The 19,364-nt window shown below is 48.7% G+C and overlaps 1 long non-coding RNA gene and 1 pseudogene across 1 annotated transcript; one reads left to right on the top strand and one right to left on the bottom strand.

The window, feature by feature from the left end:
• Nucleotides 1–3,812: 3,812 nt before the first annotated feature.
• Nucleotides 3,813–10,646, bottom strand: LOC115899570. Its single transcript, XR_004059218.1, has 3 exons — nucleotides 10,560–10,646; nucleotides 9,273–9,369; nucleotides 3,813–3,922 (listed from the first exon to the last, which is right to left on the bottom strand). It is a non-coding gene; the product is annotated as an uncharacterized LOC115899570 (long non-coding RNA).
• A 7,014-nt stretch (nucleotides 10,647–17,660) lies between these two features.
• On the top strand, nucleotides 17,661–18,746 carry LOC104673953 (annotated as a pseudogene).
• Nucleotides 18,747–19,364: the final 618 nt, after the last annotated feature.

Raw genomic sequence — 19,364 nt, 5'->3', positions numbered from 1 at the left:
TCTGGAACGTTCACAGAGCCACACACTGCCTCTGGGGAATGCCAGTGTCATGAAGTCTCTCTGGGAAGGGTCAGCCGCACCTCTCCAGCTTCCCTCTTCCCTCCCTTTGGGGGATGCCACCCTTCCTGCCAGGCTGCCTCTGGCCTCTCCATGTCACTTCAGCCATGCCAGGGCACTGATCTCACAGGGAGGCTGCGCCTCCTCCATCCTACAGAAATGACAGTCACACCCACCAACTGCCTCAACTTGGAGAAGCTATTTTAAGACCACACCTACCCTAAGGGAAGTTAAACAGCCAGTATATTTGCTCCCAATTTACTTATGGAGAAACTGAATCAAGATCTGACCTACCAGGGCAATCTCAACAATTCAGTGATTCACTGAGGTCAGAATTTCACAAAGCCTAACCAGAGCCTGTGAGCCCTCAGGCATGTCACCCTCTATGCTGTATCATGGAGGTAGGACCTGCCTGGTTCCAGCACTTTTGCCCACAGCTCTGCTATGGATCCTGCCTCTCAGACCCTATTATGTTTTGGTCATTAAATCTGTAATACTGAATCCCACATAGACTTGCAAGTCAAGGAATTCTGGCTGAGAAGGGTTCTCTCTGCTTATGATAGAGACACTCCCAACAAATGTGCATCTTTGTGTGTGTCTGTCCATTCGGATGCAATCAATGGCAGTAAATTCTTTACACTGTGATAAGAATCTCCAGCAAAGAATCAACAAGTTGAGGCCTTAAGTCTTAATGCAGGTGCAATCTGTAAGGGGATTCTTTTTTTTTTTTTTTTTGAGACGGAGTCTTGCTTTGTCACCCAGACTGGAATGCAATGGCACAATCTCGGCTCACTGCAACCAACGCCTCCCGGGTTCAAGCGATTCTCCTGCCTCAGCCTCCCAAGTAGCTGTAATTACAGGCGTGCGCCACCAATCCGGCTAATTTTTGTATGTTTAGTACAGACGGGGTTTCACCGTGTTGTTTAGGCTGGTCTCAAACTCCTGACCTCGTGATTCCTCCACCTTGGCCTCGCAAAATGTTGGGATTACAGGCGTGAGCCACCACATGTGGCCTGTAAGGGGATTCTTACAGGAGGCCCGCTAGGCCAGGCACCTGTTCTGTTGAACTGAGATGCCTCTACTGTTTGATTCTATTTGGTGCTTACCTGTGCCAGGAAAGTGCCCAGCAGTGAGAAGCCTCTGGGTTGACTTCCTTCCTCCAGGAGGGAAGGACTAAGTTTATGAAGCAGCCACGCTGGGAAGGCCACTATACAGCTTCCCATATGCTATACATGTTCACCACCCTCAGAGATTGCCCCACTAGCATATGTGGACAAGTCAAGGCTCAGAAAGGTTACCTCGACGGGTCTCACATAGGTGAGAGGAGGGGTGGCCTCGCACCTGCACTTGGCAGGCTGCAGGGGGTGCTGCTCGCTGGCCCGGCCTGAGGCCTTCCCGGCTCTCTCCCGCCCCTCCTGTCCTGGAGCCCAGCAAGCCGCACCCCCGCCTCCACCACCTCGGCCCCCCTTTCTGGGGCACTCACGTCTCTACCGGCCAGATCTCCCCCATCTTTCCAGGCCCACGCCTCCCCCGCGCTGACCCTCACAAACCCTGAGGTCAGACCCTCTTCAAGGACCCCCTACAGCTGCCCCTCTCTCAGGGTCCTTCGGGTGATCATGTAGTCACTGCAGCTCCACATCCCGTACGCCCGGGATCGCACCTAGCAAGTCCTTGCTGGGGCGTCCATGAGTGTCCCCACCCCGCCGCACCGCCACTGGGCTCCCGGGAGGGAAGGCAGGGCGGCTGCAGAGAGCAGAGCCGAGGAGGAACCGAAAGGCTCAGAAACTCGGTGTGACCAGCGCCCTCCTGGACAAAACTCCCCGGGCCCCGCGCCATCGCCGCGGCCACGCGCAGCGCCGCGGGTCGCCGCCCCTCCCAGACCTCCCCGCTCCGAGCTCAGGCTCCGTCCTCTTCCCCAAGGGGCTACTAATCACGCCCCAAGGACGTTGGCCCCCGGGGAAGGGGAGGACCCCAGGCCTGCGCCCGGCTGCGGGGAGGCGCCCCGCCCTCCCCCCTCCTCCTCGCGCCTCTCAGCTTCTCTCCCTTTCTTCTCCTCTTCACTCAGCCCCTTTTTCTCTCCACACCCAGTCCGTTGTCCCCTCTTCGCTCACTCCACCCCACTTTCCTTCTTCCCTCCCCAGTGGGTCCCTCTCCCCCTTTCCTCTCCCCTACAACCTGCCCTCTCCACTCCCCACCGGCCCTCTCGCCTCCCCGGTCCCCCCTGCCCCGCCTCCCCATTCGGGTCACCCTGTCCCAGTCCCCCTATTCCCCCCTCTTCCGCCCCTCCCTCCCTCTCCTCTCCCCTCTCCCGCCCAGCGCCGTCCTCCTCCTCCGCACCCCGCCAGTCACCTCGTCCCCGCCTCGCCGTCTCCTGGAGCCGGCGTAACCGCTCGTCCCACCTCCCTCCCAGCCAATCGCTCTTCTCCTCCGCTCGGGGACGCTTCCCCGGGGAATCCTGTGGCCGGAGATGCTCGGTCGAGTCCCGGGTATGTGGTCACCTTGCGGGGGCCGCTACACCGTGCAGAATCCAGACCTGGGGTGTAGCAACCTCACAACTCCTCGTGCAGAAGAAACCAGAAGATCGGGGCGCGGGTCCAAGGTGGTCCGCACAGCCGTGGTTTAGCCGAGGCCGGCGCGCTACACTTAGTCCCGTGTGCAGTGCTTTCTGGTCACAGCAGCTTCCCTAGAAGCGACCCCACTTGGGTCAGAACCACCCAGCCGGGCAGCTGGTATTTCCCCCTTTCGCAGAGGGAGCAGCGCGCGTCGGGAGACGCAGTGACTCGCCAGGGTCAGACGCAGAGCGTCCTCCCCAAGCAAGGCGGAAGGCAGGGTGAGCATAGGGGCGTTCTCCGTCTGCCCCGGCTCGGGTGCACTGGCCTGGACTCCTCTGTGCGGGTTCCATGGTGTAGAGAGACGGCTCGAGTGCAGGCGGAGTTTAAGGGAAGGGGGTTTTGACTGCAGGAGCCGACAGAAAGGACTAAATCCAAAGGGTCCCCTTGGACCTGAACCTTCTCCTACACGCTTGGCCGATAAAAGGGGAATCTGCGTTTTTTTTTTTTAAGCCCAAAATAGAAAAGCCTTGGGAGCTAGAATGGCAGAAACCCCAAACCGACAGCGCTGGAAGCGCGCAGCTCGGTGCATTCCCCAGCCTGGCTGCCCTGCAGGGCCGCGCACGTTCCAGCGCTCAGGGGTTCAGGGACGGCGCCGCAGGACACACCCCAAACACAGAGCACAGACGAAGTTAAAATGAGCAGGCTGCACCCGGGACCACGCTGCCCCTAGCTGGCTCTGCCCCTGTCTCTCTGAACAGCAGGCCCCTGCCTCAAAGCCCGAGGGTCTTCGCATTTGCTGCTGTGGCTTCTCGCAGATACCTGCAGAGCTTCGCTTCCCGAACCCCTTCAGATCTTACAGAAGGGCCTCCTTCCAAACCAGGCCTTCCCTGTTCCCTGGCAACTGGTTTTAAAATCACAGCACCCCCACCCCCTGCAATTCACAGTCCCTCCTCAGTCCCTTCACTGCCTAGTTTTTTTTTTTTTTTTTTTTTCCTTAGCCCTTGCCGCAGTCAAACTTGAATGTGTTTGTGAATCACCTGAGGACCTTGCTACAACACAGATGCGAATTCACTTGGTCCAGGGTAGGTTCCCAAGTTTCTAACGCGCGTCCGTGATATTCTGCTGCTGCCCACCTGCTCACGGATCTGCGAGGGCCTTTGACTTACAAAGGGTCCAACATGCAGATAATATAGAACAGTTTATTTTTCCTATGTATTTTGGTTTTCTATCTCCCGAACTTGAATGTGAATTCCACCAGGATAGAGCTCTGGTCTGCTGTGTTTGCTGCTATATTCTCGGTACCTGGAACAGGCCTGGCACATAGTAGGAGCACTATGTTATTTTCAGAAGGAAGGAATGAATGAAATACAAACCAGAAAAGACAGCAGAGGTGATAAACCTAACATTATACAAAGTGAAAGTCAAGGGGCAAATTATGAACGAAACAGAGGTTTTACACTCATTTTTTAAAAGGGAGAAATAACAGTCACAAGCCCTTAGGTCCTAAAGTAAAAACTGTCTCCCCAAAAAGGGGAAATTGCAAATACTACATTGGTTTTAGAAAGGTTAACTCCTATCTTGGTCACATCTCAGAAGCAAAAAGTGACGTAGAAGACTTGAGTAAAGAAATTGATGGCCAGGCGTGGTGGCTCATGCCTATAATCCCAGCACTTTGGGAGGCCGAGGTGGGCGGATCACTTGACGTCAGGAGTTTAAGACCAGCCTGGGCAACATGGGGTAACCCCATCTCCACTAAAAACGCAAAACTTAGCCGGGTGTGGTGTCAGGCACCTGTAATCCCAGCTACTCAGGAGGCTGAGGCAAAAGAATCTGTTGAACCTGAGAGGCAGAGGTTGCAGTGAGCTGAGATTGTGCCACTTCACTCCAGCCTGGGCAACAGAGTGAGACTCTGTCTCAAAAAAAAAAAAGAAAAGAAAAGAATAAACAGGACCTGTGTATTTACTAGTTTATTGTTGTAAACTATACATAACATAAAATTTACCATGTTAACCATTTTAAGTGTGCCGTTCAGTGGCAAAGTACATCCACATTATTGTACAACCATCACCACCGTCCATCTCCAGGACTTTTTCATCTTCCCAAATTCTATATCAATTAAACAATAACCCCTTCTCTTTCCCTCCAACCTCTGGTAATCACTATTATAATTTTTGTCTCTGAATTAGACTACTTTAGGTACCTCATATAAGTGGAATCATATACTGCTTATCCTTTCGTGACTGGCTTATATTACTTAGTATGATGTCTTCAAGGTTCATCCATGTTGTAGCATGTATCTGATTTTCATCCCCTTTTTTCTTTTTTCTTTTTTTGAGACCGAGTCTCACTCTGTCAACCAGGCTGGAGTGCAATGATACGATCTCGGCTCACTGCAACCTCCGCCTCCGAGGTTCAAACAATTCTTCTGCCTCAGTCTCCCAAGTAGCTGGAATTACAGGCACCCACCATCATGACTGGCTAATTTTTGTATTTTTGTAGAGACGGGGTTTCACCAAGTTGGCCAGGCCGGTCTTGAACTCCTGACCTCAGGTTATCTGCCTGCCTTGGCCTCCCAAAGTACTGGGATTACAGGTTACCCAAGCCTGGCCTCATTCCTTTTTAATAGCTGAATAATAACCCATTGTATATATACACATTTGTTTCTCCATGCATCTGTTGATATACACATGGGTTGCTCTACCTTTTGGCTATTGTGTCTAATGCTGCTATAAGCATGGGTGTACAAACAGCTATTCAAGTTTCTGCTTTCAGTTTTTTTGGGAATATACCCAGAAACCCAGAAGTGAAACTGCTGGATCATACATTTCATTTTTTGAGGAACTCGCATACTGTTTTCTGTAGCGGCTGCACCATGTGAACTAAAGGTTAAAATGAACATCTCACCATCACTATGGAGAGGGGCCTGGACTAGTTGTCCTAGGGTTTTTTTCTAGCTCTGCTGGCCTATGGTTAGGGAAATGTGAGGATGAACAACAGGGAAGGGAAGTGGATTGGAAGGACGCGGGCAGTCTTCCAGTTCAGATGCTGGGAGTGGTGGTGGTCAGGGTGGGGGAAGGGTGTTTATGAAGTCATAATCCAGTTATGGACCTCAGGACATTTGGACTGGGAGAGGTAGACCTAGGCCAGTTTGGAGTACTAGGCAATGGGGCGGCGGGGGTCCCTGCACCTTAAGGAAGCCTGAGAAAGAAGAACCTCACATGTATCAGGGAGTCCCAGAGAAAATGGTGCAAGGAGCAAGGCCCAGTAGCCAGCCGTCCTCAATGTCATGGCCCCGGAGGCCAGAACAGTAGAGAAATTCAAGGTGCGGAGCCTGGCTCCCTCACATGGGCAGCCTGGCCCACTGGCTCTTACCATTCATATATCTGTGAACATGGCCTTATTTGGAAACAGGGTCTTAGCAGATCTGATTATGTAAAGATGAGGTCCTATTGGATCAGAGTGGGCCTCATAAGACAAGGGGGTTGGGGCACACAGACACATACCTGTCCTGTGGGCAGGTGAGGAAACTGGAGCAAATGCCAGCTCCCTGAACAGAACAGAGTGAGCCTGACAGTTGGGCATCTGTCCAAACCACACAAGCGGGCCCGGCAGGAGCAGTACCTGTCCAGTGGACAAGCGGCCCATGCAATCAGGACGGCCGGGAAGAGGCTGATGCTTCCAGTCACGTTTTGTCTCCTTGCCCTCATTTGGGCAGAGGTAAAGAAGGAGCACTGCCGGCTACACACGGTGGATCACGGCTGTAATCCCAGCACTTTGGGAGGCTGAGGCAGGTGGATCACTTGAGGTCAGGAGACCAGCCTGGCCAACATGGTGAATCCTCGTCTCTAACAGAAATACAAAAATTACCCGGGCATGGTGGCACATGCCTGTAATCACAGCTCAGGGGACTGAGGCAAGAGAATTGCTTGAACCCAGGAGGCAGAGGTTGTAGTGAGCTGAGATTTCGCCACTGCACTCCAGCCTGGGTGACAGAGGGAGACTGTCTCAAATGCATACATACATGCATACATACATACGTACATACATAAAATATTTTAAAAATAAAAAAGAAAGAGCACTGCCTAGCATCACTTTGGCAGACTCATCTCCACAACCTGTGATCATCCTGTTCAGTTTTTATGATTTGGACCTGGTGGGCCCATGGCTCAAAGGGTGGGCCTGTGACCCACACTGGCCCATCAGGATACTGCAAAGCCCTGGACACAGCAGTGGGGTGAGGCGTGAGCATGGGCCTTGTGTAAGCAGGAGTATAGACTCCTAGTAGAAGGGTTGCTGCAGACTTTGGGGGAGACTGTTTCTTCTGGGATTGTCTTCTGTAAGCCAGACGCAACCAGGGTGGCCAGAGGGTAATCGTAGCCACCTCACAGTGAGATCCTTGCTGAGCGGATGCTCTCTACTGGGGACAGTAAAGTCACTCCACTCTACTTCAGACTTTGCAAGGAGACTCCTTGTTCCTCCTTTAAGCCAGAGGTTCTCTGACACTCTTAACTAGAGCTGCCTTCAAACACCTGTTGTGAGTTGAATCGGGTCCCCCCAAAAGATATGTCCAAGTCCTAACCCCAGGTATCTGTGATCTGTGAGCATGGCCTTATTTGGAAATAGGATCTTAGCAGATTTGATTATGTAAAGATGAGGTCGTACTGAATTAGAGTGGGCCTCATAAGACAAGGGGGTTGGGGCGCACCGACACACACTGGGGAGGATGCCACGTGAAGACAGAGGCGGAGATGAGGGTGACATGTCTACAGGCCCAGGAACACCAGGGGTTGCCAGCAACTACCAGAAGCTGGGAGAAAGCCATGGAATTCCCCTCAGATTCTCTCAGAACTCCCAGAAAAAAACAACCCTCCTGACACCCGATCCTGGCCTTCCATCTTCCAGAACCGTGGGGGGAAAAATGCATGTCGTTTCCATCTGCTTTGTGGTACTTTGTTACGGGAGCCCCAGGAGACTAATGCAACACCTCACGGATGTGCTAAGCGTGGCGACATCTCCCACCTCTTCCTTCCAGGAAACACGCCCGAGAGGCCTTTACGAAGGGGCAACTGTAGTCTGCCGTATTTACCTGAAGATGCAGTTTGGGCAGCTGTTTCCATCACATGCATGGCCTCTGGACTCTCCTGCCCGACTCTTTCCCCAGTAGCTATGCTAAAAGCAATCTTAGAGTAGGCTCTCCTGATATCTGGCCTGGATTGACGTAAATCATCTGCCTTTTCTTGACCCATCCTCCACACCACCTCTGTTTCCCAAACAGATTTTTATCATTCCTCAGATGAAATCTCTCTATTGATTATCTACATTCTATAAGAAAATTCCAAGCTCTTCAACATGTCACTCAAGGGTCTAAAGAGTCTCATATCCACTTCTCTCTGTCTTGTCTGCCCTCACTCCTCTGCCACATGCCCTGTACTTTGATTATATTAATTTTTTTGATTGTAGCTGAGAGTGGTGGCTCACGCCTGTAATCCCAGCACTTTGGGAGGCGGAGGCAGGTGGATCACTTGAGGTCAGGAGTTTGAGATCATCTTGGCCCACATGGTGAAACTCTGTCTCTACTAAAAGTACAAAAATTAGCCAGGCATGGTGGCAGGCACCTGTAATCCTAGCTACTGGGGATGCTGAGGCAGGAGAATTGCTTGAACTCAGGAAGCGGAGGTTACAGTGAGCCGAGATCGTGCTATTGCACTCTACCCTGGGTGACAAAGCAAGACTCTGTCTCTAAATAAATAAATAAATAAATAAATAAATAAATAAATAGACTGTAAATATTCCACACACTTTCACAGTTCCATGTTTTTGCAAATGCAGTTCTGCACAAAATGTTCTGCCTGTTAGTTGGCTCACACAGGATTCAGTCTAGCCCCCTTCACCTACCTGCCCTCCCATATAGAAGAAGCTGGAAAAGTGAAATCCTGTCTTTCCCGGCTCCCTTGCTGCTAAGGATAGCCACATGACCCAGTTCTGGCTAGTAGGATGTAAGAGGAAATCCACAGGAAGGTTCCTGCTTTCCTGATAAAAGGGGATATCATAGCTGGCCTCCCCCTGTCTTTCTCCTTTCAATGTGGACACGATGCCTGGAGCTGCTGCAGCCAATCTGCAGCCATGACTCAGAGGATAAGAGAATTCTAGAAACCTTAGTCCCAACACCAGTGAGCCAATGTACCACCTTTAGTGCCTACCTCTGGGCTTATTATATGAGAAAATAACCTTCTATTTGTTTAAACCTTACTAGTCATGTGTTCTGTGACTTGCTGCTGAACACATTTCTAATCAATACACTGATACTGTTCATCTTTCTAGATCTTTCTAGGTAGATTGTTGCTTCCTATGAGAAGTATTCCCAAATTTCCTGGTCAGACTATGACTTCCTTCTGGAAGCATCCATAACACTGTGTACTTACCTGGGTTGCAGTACACATGCCATAACTAATTGCTTACTTCCTGCATAGGCTGTGAGCTCTGATATTATTCTTTGTATAGAATAATATCATGCATGCTGGGACCTAGCAGAGTGGCTCACACAGAGCAGCGGCTCCTAAAATGCATTGCGAGTGAAGAATTCCATTTCCAGAAGGATATCATGCTATGTTATAACCTCTGGCTAGGCTTCTCACCCTTTGAAATCTACAGTGACTGACTCACCTTGCTAACTCATCTCTACAGGCAGAATGTGCTCTGCAAGCCAATCTATTCACCAGATATTTGTCGAAGTCTCAGGTACAAGCTGCTGTGCTATGCTCTGTACAGGATAAAAAAAGAAAGGGAATATTTTAACATGGAAGTTAATGTTTCCCTTGCATGTCTTAAATAACATAGCCAAGGGTGGCCAGGCGTGGTGGCTCATTCCTATAATCCCAGCACTTTGGGAGGTCGAGGTGGGCAGATCACTTGCAGTCAGGATTTCAAGGGCAGCCCGGCCAACACAGTGAAACCCATTCTCCACTAAAAATAAGAAAATTAGCCAGGTGTGGTGACACACCTGTAGTCCCAGCTACGTGGGAGGCTGACGCAGAAGAATCTCTTGAACTTGGGAGGTGGAGGTTGCAGTCAGCTGAGATCACGCCACTGCACTCCAGCCTGGGTGACAGAGTGACTCTTTCTCAAAAACAAAAACAAACCAACCAACAAAACATAGCCATGGGTGTGGAAGCAAGACATATTTGAAATATTTGCTTAGAATGGTAGTTCTTAAACCTGGCTATGCTAGAATGACCTGGGAGCTTTAAAAACTACAAATGCCCAGGTCCTGTCTTCAGAGAGTCTGATTCAGCTGGTCTGGTCCCCTCTCCCTAACACCTAATCTTATTTTTTAAAGCTTCCTAGGTGATTGTAACATATAACCAGGGTGTGCATCCCTGATTTAAAAGAAGGATAAGTGTGGACCGGGAAGATTTCTTGGAGGATGTGACCTATGGGCCTTGAAGTACAGGGGACATTTGGACAACAGGAAGAAGAGGTATTTGAGGAATGAGGATTGCTGAGTGAGCAGAGGCAGGAAAGAAGCTTCAGTGTGGCTGTCAGCCAATCAGCCACACTGGGGGATTTTTAAATTTCTACTAAAAATTGAAAAATAAAAAAATAAATTAGGCTTGGTGGCATGCATCTGTAGTCCAGGTTGTTTGGGAAGAAGCAAAGGTAGGAGGATCACTTGGGCCCGAGAGGTTGAGGCTGCAGTGAGCCGTGATCACAACACTACACTCCAGCCCAGGTGACAGATTAAAACCCTGTCTCGAAAACATTAAAACTAAAAATAAGTTCCAGAGGGCAGACACCAGAAGGAGACAATCTCAGGAGGCAGCAGAGGCAGCAGACAGTTGGGGAAACAGCCCCAGTCCCGGGCTCAGGAGACCTGCAACTCCCACCCTGATTTCATCCCCACTCCACTGTGTGCCTGTGTGCATGGCATCCGCGGGGTCTGTCACTTCCTACCTGCAAACCAGATGCTTCCTGAGCTCCCTCCCGTGATCTTCCCGTGATCTTCCTGGTCTGATTTTTCACATTCGTGTTCTGAACACCAGGCCAGGCCTGCATGAGTCAGGACAAAAGTTAGATGGCTGCCTCCCCTGTCCCGCCTGCCCCTTCACCCACAGCCACTACACCTATGGAATTGGCAACCTCGCTGCACTGTGCAATGCAGAGGGGGAGGTAGAGGAGGGAAGTTGTTGGGAAATAGCATGAAAGACACCAGGCAAGCAGACAGCACTGTGCAAAAGAGGAGCTGTGCGGGACTGAGGGCCCCACTGCCAGGCCACTGCAGTGAGGGGGCTGCCCCTTGCCCAGGATGGCCTTGCACTGAGTGGAGTCATCTTGCTCCCCACAGCCAGGACTGACTGAGACTAGGAGGCAAGGCCCTCGCCTCAAGGTATGACATCACAGCTTTGTGGTGTGGCTTATGTTCCAGAACAGTCCCCGGTGGATTAAGCCAAACATAAGCTTTACTTGAAACCTCATCTTTGCTGGGCCCAGCCCTTCCCCATATCTGTCCGCTTACCTCTCTCCAGTACAGCTTTTCCTGCACAGCGCTCGTTCAATAAACCACATTCATGTTTGTCTCAGGGTCTGTTCCTAAACACTTGATCTAAGACGCCGTGCTTTCAATAAATAAAAGAAAATGCCACCGACGGATGAAACATGTATGGGAGGCGACCACAAAACAGGGGCTAAAGGAAACTCCCAGATTCATTTTAGAAAAAGAAGAATGGAGAGTTACAAGAGTCTGATTGTGGGGCAAGGAAGCAGAGAAAAAGCAGCTTCCTGTTTATGCCTGGAGTGCAGTACACTGAGCAGTGTTTTGCCTGGTTTATTTCCAAAGTATTGTAGGGCAGCTGAGAGCTTCCACAGTAAGGAGAAATCCATCTTTTTGACCAGCCCCGGTCAATGAATTACCTGACTCACGCAATTCAGTAGACTCCACCTGATTTTTGTTTTTCGGTTTTTGCTTTTTTTTTTTAAACAGAGTCTTGCTCTGTCACTCAGGCTGGAATGCAGTGCAGTGATCTCGGCTCACTGAAACCGCCGCCTCCCGGGTTCAAGTGATTCTCCTGCCTCAGCCTCCTGAGTAGCTGGGATTACAGGCATATACCACCATGCCCAGCTAATTTTTATATGTTTAGTAGAGACGGGGTTTCACCATGTTGCCCAGGCTGGTCTCAAACTTCTGGCGGCAAGTGATCTGCCCTTCTCGGCCTCCCAAAGTGCTGGGATTACAGGTGTGAGCCACTGCGCCCAGCCAGTAGATCCTTTATGATGTACCTCACTTAAAAGCTACATTATAAAGGGAATGGTCAAACTCCAATAATGAATGTGGTCTTTTTCCTTTTAGAGACCAGACTGATCTACTAATAGTGTAATTCAAAGATGGCTATAAAGGCCGAAACTAGCCAAACCCTCCTGGCCCAACTGTGACCCTTAAGCTTCCAACTACAAGGACCTAGTGAAAGTTTAATAAAACGCTGCCTGACTGGGTGCAGTGGCTCACACCTGCATGTAATCCCAGCACTTTGAGAGACAGAGGTGGGTGGATCACTTGAGTCCAGGAGTTCGAAACCAGCCTGGGCAATATGGCAAAACTCCATCTCTACAAAAAATACAAAAATTAGCTCAGCATGATTACACACAACTGTAGTCCCAGCTACTCAGGACACTGAGGTAAGGAGGATCGTTTGAGCTGGCAGGTGGAAGTTGCAATGAGCTGAGATCTTACCATTGCACTCCAGCCTGGGCTAAAAGAGCAAGACTCTATCTCAAAATAAATAAATAAATAAATAAATAAATAAATAAATAAATAAATAACAGCACTGGGGTCGTCACCAGATCAGAAAGCCAGGAAAAGGGTGCTGCCCAGACCCAGGGTGCCTGGCACTGGCACCCAGCCCCAAGTTCAGTCCAAGCACCTCCTGCCTCTCAGGGCTGGCTGGAGTTTGCTCCCTGATGGGAGACCTGGATTACCCAACCGTCCTCAGACCAAATAATACCTAAGCACTTGAGGTACTTCTGACTATTGTCAGCTGAGTCTTGGCTCAAGTTTTGTCAACAACACGGATTAATTTATAACTAAGGTTAAAAACTCTTAAGTGAAAGTTAACTGATTCGGCCCATTTTCAGGGGAGAATGAGAGACGCCTCAGAAGCAACTATCGTGGCTACTAGGGGGTCTCACATGAGGGATCATGTGGGGACAAGCCCAGATGGTGGACTCTTAAGGACAATTGCTTATAAAATGAGCCCAGCATGGTGGCTCACCCCTATAATCCCACCACTCTGGGAGGCCAAGGCAGGAGGATCACTTGAGACCAGGAATCCAAGACCAGCTTGGGAAACATGGCGAAATCCCACCTCTACAAAAAAACACAACAAAATTGGTGGGGTGTAGTGGCACATGCTTGTAGTCCCAGCTGCTCGGGAGGTTGAGGTGGGAGGTCACCTGAGCCCAGGAGGTCGAGGCTATGGTGAGCAGTGATCACATGACTGCACTCCAGCCTGAGCGACAGAGTAAGACCCTGTCTCAAAAAAAATAAACATAGAAATAAAATAAGCATGCATCTCACTAAGGTGAATGTGTTTAGAGAACCATCATAACTGACGTTCACCCAGCACCTGGTGCTTCTGGGCAAAAGGTAGAATTTTTGCCCAGAAGCATACTCTACACATATAAGCTCAGTTAATCCTCACAATAAACAGATGCTATTATCATCCCCCTCCTTTTTTATTGTGGTAAAATCTACATTACATTTGCCATCTTAACCATTTGTAAGTATACAGTCCAGTGCCAATTAAATGCACACAAATCGTTGTGCAATAATCACCACCATCCACCTCCAGAACGGTTTCATCTTGCAAAACCGTAACGCTATGCCCATTAAGCAATAATTCCCCCCTCCCCTTCCCCGGCCTCTGGCAACTCCATCTACACTCTGTCTCTATGAACTTGGCTCCCCTAGGTACCTCATATAAGTGAAATCACACAGTACTTGTCTTTTTGTGTCTGGTTTGTTTCACTTAGCATAATGTGCTCAAGTGTCATCCATGTTGTAAGTAGCATGTGTCCAAATTTCGTTTCTTTTTAAAGCTAGGTAATATTCCCTTGTACATTCAGCCCCCAGTGTTCATCCATTCGTCCTTCAATGGGCACTTGACTTGCTTCCACCTTTTGGCTATTCTGAATGGTGCTGCTGTGAAAGTGGGTGGGCAAGCATCCCTTCCAGCCCCTGCTTTCACTTCTTTGGGGGTAGCCAGAAGTGCAACTGCTGATATTATTTACAGAAGAAGAAGAAATCAGGTGCAGGAGATTAGGCGACTTGCCTAAGCCTGTGTGACTAAGTGTCAGAACCAGGATTTCTCCCAAGCAGACTGGCTCCAAGGTCCTGGCTCCGGACCACCAGGCTCACTGCTTCCCACCTGTGCCTCTCACTTTCTGAGATGACCACACCTGGAAGGTTACAAAGAGTGGTCATGCTGACCAGCAGAGGGCATGCCTTGGCCTCTCACGGGGTCGCCCATCTTCTCTGCCCTCCACATCTGCGGCTTGCAGAGACCACAAACCGACGTGAAGAAACATCCTATAGAAGGGCCGGGCACAGCAGCTCATGGCCGGGTGCAGCAGCTCACGCCTGTCACCCAAGCACTTTGGGACGCCGAGGTGGGCGGATCACTTGAGGCCAAGAGTTCAAGAGCAGCCTAGCCAATGTGGCGAAACCTCATCTCTACTAAAATAAATAAATAAGTAAATAATTAGCCGGGCATGGTGGCAAATGCCTGTAGTCCCAGTTACTTGGGAGGCTGAGGCAAGAGAATCCCTTGAACCTGGGAAATGGAGGTTGCCGTGAGCCGAGATCACGCCACTGAACTCCAGCCTGGGCAACAGAGCGAGACTGTCTCGAAAAAAAGAACATAAATGTCCTTTAGAGACTGGAGCCGGGCGCGGTGGCTCACGCCTGTAATCCCAGCTCTCAGGGAGGCAGAGGCGGGAGGATAGCTTGAGCCCAGGAGTTCGAGACCTGCCTGGGTAATACAGCGAGACCCCGTTCTCCACAAAAAGGAAAAAAAAAAAAGACAAAAAAAAAAAAAAGAGACTGGATATTCCACTTCCCTCCACACAGCTGTAAAACAGAAATTGGTTCGCTCCCTCCCCTGCCAAACCTGTCATTGTGTCCCATTGCTCTTAGAGATCAAAATCTCTAAGATTATTATGGTCCGCCCTGGTGTGATCCTGCTGCTTCTTTACCCCATCTTTGCTTCTCTCTGACATTCATGTTTCCATCAGAGCCCACCTTCTTCCTATCCTCAGCCATGTGATCATAGACCGACTAATGGCCACCCAAAGATATCAGGGCCTAATCCCTGGAACGTGTAAATATTAACGTGGTGCAAAAGTCATTGTGGTTTTTGTCATTACTTTCAATGGCAAAAACCTCAATGACTTTTGCACAAACCTCATACTACCTAATAAGGAAAAAGGGCCTTTGCAGGTGTGATTAGGGTAAGGATTTTGAGATGAGGTGCTTGTCCTGGATTATCTGGGAGGGCCCCAAACGCCACCACAAGTGTCCTTATAAGAGAGAAGCAGAGGCAGACCAGACACACAGAGGAAAAGGCTATGTGAAGACTGAGGCTGAGGTCACAGCAATGCAGCTACAAGCTCTGAACTCCTGGAACCACAATGGCTACCTCAGGGCCTCTGCGCTGCATACCTGCCCGTCTCTACCTCTGCATGGCTGGCTTCTTCCTGTCTTCACACCTCAGCACAAGTTTAGGTCTTACCCCCTTGGAGAGACCTTTTTCGCCTTCCAGACCTCCCTACAAGCCCCCATCACACTCCATGACCCCACCCTATTTATTTTATTCCTACCCTATCACTACTATTACTTATTTCCTTCTATCTTATTTGTGTCTTACTATAAACAGGCATTTCTAATTCGACATAAATATAATAAGATGCAGAGGTTTATATGGATCTTATTTTTTGCCTCCTGCTCTAATCCATCAGAGCAGGGACTGTCTCTATCTTCTTTGATGCTGAACCCCCAGTGCCTGGAACACTGCTGTGTTTGCCAAGGATACCATAACAAAGTACCACACAGACTGGACGGCTTCAACCATGGAAATTTAACTTCTCAAAGTTCAAGAGGCTAGAAGTCCATGGCTGGGGGTGGTGGCTCACACCTGTAATCCTAGCACCTTGGGAGGTTGAGGCAGTAGATCACTTGAAACAAAGAGTTCAAGATCAGCCTGGCCAACATGGCGAAACCCCGTCTTTACTAAAATTACAAAACTTACAGCCGGGTGTAGTGGCTCACACCTGTAATCCCAACACTTCGGGAGGCCAAGGTGGGGTGGATCCCTCGAGGTCAGGAGTTCGAGACCAGCCTGGCCAACATGGTGAAACTCCGTCTTTACTAAAAATACAAAAAATTAGCTGGGCATGGTGGCACATGCCTGTAGTCCCAGCTACTCAGGAGGCTGAGGCAGGAGAATTGCTTGAACCCTGGAGAGGCAGATTGCAGTGAGCTGAGATCACGCCACTGCACTCCAGCCTGGGCCACAGAGCGAGACCTGTCTCAAAAAAAAAAAAAAAAAAAAAAAAATTCGTAGGGCGTGATGGTGGGCATGTGTAATCCCAGCTACTTGCCAGGCTGAGGCAGAAAAATTGCTTGAACCCTGGAGGCAGAGGCTGCAGTGAACTGAGATTGCGCCACTTCACTCCAGCCTGGGCCACAGAGTGAGATTCTGTTTCAAAATAAATAAATAAATAAAATAGAAGAAGTCCAAGATATAGGTATCAGTGGATTTGGTTTCTTCTGGGGCCTCTTCCCTTGGCTTGCAGAGAAGTAGCTTTCTGGCCGTGTCCTCACGTGGCCTCAGTTCGTGTGCATCTGTGGTGTCTCTTTCTGAGCGTCCTAATCTCTTCTTGTGAGGACATCAGTCAGATTGGATTAAGGACCAGGCTAACCACTTCCTTCTAACTTAATCACCTCTTTAAAAGTCCTATCTCCAAATATAATCTCAGAGCTTCAACTACGGTGAATTTGGGGAGGCGGGATCCAGCCCCTAATAACCACCTCACATATGTTAATGGTGGGCATGTGGCAGCCATGCTGTTAGGTGAATGCTAATGCTATGATCACACCAACAGAAACATAAATGGAAGAGGGAAGTTGGAAAGCCACAAAAGAAAAACTCAAATGGACAGAAAATATAAAAATACATCCAATCTCACTAGACTCAAAGAATACATATTAAGGCAACAATGAGACACTATCACTTGCCTAACAAAATGGCTGAGATTTAAAAGTGGACAATAGTTGCTTGTAGGAGTGCAGAGGTGGTACACGCCTTCTGCAAAACAACTTGGCATGAAGCAAAGTACAGAGTTCCACGGGATGGGCGGTCTCCCTTAAAGAAGTGACCTGAAGGTAATTCTTAGTCAAGTGAAGACAGAGAGAGGAACAAATGGGGCAGAAAGAACAGTCTGATTAAAAGCCTCGAAGCCACAAAGTACAGTGCCTTCAAAGAGGTAGGAGAGCCCTATTCCACATAGTACTGGAAGTCCTAGCCAGGGCAATCAGGCAAGAGAAAGAGATCAAAGGTATCCAAATTGAAAAAGAGAAAGTCAAATTGTCCCGGTTTGCAGATGACATGATCTTATGTCTAGAAAAATCTAAAGATTCCACCAAAAATCTTAGATTTGATAAATGAATTGAGTACAGTTGCAAAACCAATATACAAAAATCAGTGGCATTTCTGGCTGGGCTTGGTGGCCCATGCCTATAATCCCAGCATGATTGAGATGCCGAGCTGGGAAGATCGTTTGAGGCCAGGAGTCTGAGATCAGCCTGGGCAATATAGCAAGACCCCATCTCATTTTTTCAAAATTAAAATTTCAAAAATGAGGGAAAGGAAAGCACCAGGAGCCGCCGCTGCCAGCACAACAGTGCCTGGAGGCGGGAGGAGATCCGGGCCGCCATGCGGCCTCCCCTGCATCCCGCCACCAGCCGCCTCTGTCCTTGGACCTATTCCAACAATCTCTTAAAACATGGTGGATTAGTAGGAAGTTCTAGGTGTGTAGAGACATGCCTCACCCGAGGATGTTAAAAAGGCATATGAGAAACTGGCTCTGAAGTGGCACCCAGATCAAAATCCTTGGAATAAAGAAGAAGCAGAGAGAAAATTCAAACAAGTAGCACAGGCATTATGAGGTGCTGTCAGATGCTAAGAAACGGGACATCTATGACAAATATGGCAAAGAAGGATGAATTGGTGGAGGGGGAGGTGGAAGTCATTTTGATGGTCCATTTGATTTTGGCTTCACATTCCATAACCCAGATGATGTCTTCAGGGAATTTTTTGGTGAAAGAGACCCATTTTCATTTGACTTCTTTGAAGACCCTTTTGAGGACTTTTTTGGGAATCGAAGGGGTCCCTGAAGAAGCAGAAGCTGAGGGACGGGGTCGTTTTTCTCCACATTCAGTGGATTTCCATCTTTTAGAAATGGATTTTTCTTCTTTTGATACAGGATTTACTTCATTTGGGTCACTAGGCCAGGGGGACCTCACTTCATTCTCTTCTACATCATTTGGTGGTAGTGGGATGAGCAACTTCAAATCGATATCAACTTCTACGAAAATGGTTAATGACAGAAAAATCACTACGTTTCCTAAGGCCTTCCCAGCCATGTGGGACTGTGAGTCGATGAAACCTCTTTCCTTTAGAAATTACACAGTCTCAAGCATTTCTTTATAGCAGTGTGAAAATGAACGAATACACTCTCCTTTCTTTTTCACCTCCCCTTTATCCCTCACAGCTCCCCTAATCCCCTTCCAAGGAACAGGGATTCTCACACAGGTCCCACGGCAGGACCCATGCTTACCAAGCCTCTGGCTCTTTCTCCCAGCTCCAGAATCCCTAGGTTTCATTTTGGAAACAAATTTATGTCTAGCTATTAATAATGTTTCATAGCATTACCTCGTTTATGTAATATATTTGCACTTAAATTTGACTTCAAGAGACTACAAAGAGAATTGTTGAGAATGGTCAAGAAAGGCTAGAAGTTGAAGACGGCCAGTTAAAGCCCTTAACAATAAGTGGTAAGGAGGAGCTGCTGTGCTTGGGTAACGAGTAATTCAATGCATGCACTGAATAGAAATGTTAAACTGTAATAAGCATCATTTGAGGATTAACAGGCACTGGCACTTTTTTTTGAAGACTTCAAATGAACTCCACTTTCAGTATAATTATACCAAATCTAAAGAATTTATAAACAACTCATCAGAACCTCTATTTGTCATAGACTTTTGAGTTTATTGTTGGGACAACATAAGAAGACCATTTTTTTTTTTGTCTTTAAAATTTTTGTAAATCTCTGTATGCACTTTGCTTTTTTATTAAATGTACTCCAAGGTGACCCTGACTCTTTAGTGTAGGACAAGATTGCACACTAACACCAGCATGGATCTGCTTTTCCATTGTGTCTGAAATGTGAGCCACGTGGTGTCAGTCTGCTGTGAAGTTAACATTGCCAGTACAAATCTTCTACAGAAGTAATTTCAATTTATTTTCAGTATTTAGTAGTGAAAGATATTAATGCATTAATGGTAATACATTCTGGTTTAATATAAATTAAAAGTGGCTGAGTGCGGTGGCTCACGCCTGTAATCCCAGCACTTTGGGAGGCCGAGGCGGGCAGATTATTTGAGGTCAGGAGTTCGAGACCAGCCTGGGTCATAGGGTGAAACCCTGT

Source organism: Rhinopithecus roxellana, chromosome 9 (assembly GCF_007565055.1).
Source record: "Rhinopithecus roxellana isolate Shanxi Qingling chromosome 9, ASM756505v1, whole genome shotgun sequence".
Classification (NCBI taxonomy): Eukaryota; Metazoa; Chordata; class Mammalia; order Primates; family Cercopithecidae; genus Rhinopithecus; species Rhinopithecus roxellana.
The sequence above is the reverse complement of the archived record's forward strand: the minus strand, read 5'-3'. Positions and strand labels throughout refer to the sequence as shown.